Below are 1,276 nucleotides of genomic sequence, written 5' to 3' on the forward strand. Positions count from 1 at the left end.
ACTTTTGATTTAATTTTACACTAATATATTAAAATCGCATAATTTCTAGATATTTCTTAGATAATATTTTATTTTCATATATGTTTAGAGAAAAAAATTATGTTTTAGATAGAATTACATGTATTCGGTTTTTTAATTTATCTTTTAAAATTATAATTGGTTTTCTTTTGTGCTATATACAATTTGAAAATGCTACATATTATGTCTATCATGAACACTTGCTATACATAACGTAATATATGGCGTTTTTAGCTTTTATCTGTATGAATGTATAGTTTTTTACAAAAAAATTACCTAAAAACTCTTTAAAATAGTGACCAAATTATGTCATTTGTTTTACATTTGAATATACATAGAACTTTTTTTGCATACATTTAAGATAATAATAAATTTTATAAATAATATTCGTTCTAGCAGTCTATTTATATAAAAAACGTAGAAATACACAAAATACCTTATAAGATATGCGTTTTTTTATATTATATTTGTCTTTTTATATATTTAATTTACTCATTAAGCATTTATATAGAAAAATCATAAATCATTAACAGCTAGATCTAACAACAAAAAAATGACATGTTTATTGAGAAATCATATCAGATTTGTAACCACAACATTTCGAATTTTAATTACATATACTGTACTTTTATTTTCGTCAAGATAAAGATTAAATTGTAGCAAATCGCTTTATTCAAAATTACTTATGCAATAATATTTATATATTAAAGCAGGAATTTCGTAGCCAATAAGTTAATACTACAAATTGCATAAATTTTATTTTATACTTTTCATCAGATTTTAGACATATAAAGTTTTATTATATCGCTAAAATCGAATTCAAATCTAAAATATAAATATAAAAAAAATTTACTGAATCTAATCTATTTGTTTACTAACTTAAGAAAAGTAATTATAGTAGAATATGTATTCTTTTATGAGAATAAATTTATTCAGAAAAAATGTCTGGAACATATTAATATGATCGCATGATTTATAATTATATTAAAAAACAAATTTTAATTGATGTGGGCTGAGATATCATGAATTTGTATAAAAAAAAGAGATGATATTATCATTGTTCCAATTTAAGAAAATATTCTACATATTGAAGGAAAAAGTAAAATATTTATTGGATTCACTAACAAAAAAATGCACTGTAGAACCATTAATAATCCCTAAATTGATATGAAAAGTTGAATATATATAAAACATCTGTGTCTATCTTTTCTAGATTCATATCGTAAAGATATGATGTAAATTTTACTGTTTCCAGCGC

This window comes from Rhyacophila brunnea, unplaced genomic scaffold, assembly GCF_057557595.1.
Source record: "Rhyacophila brunnea isolate RB1 unplaced genomic scaffold, BYU_Rbru_1.0 scaffold_80, whole genome shotgun sequence".
Taxonomy (NCBI): Eukaryota; Metazoa; Arthropoda; class Insecta; order Trichoptera; family Rhyacophilidae; genus Rhyacophila; species Rhyacophila brunnea.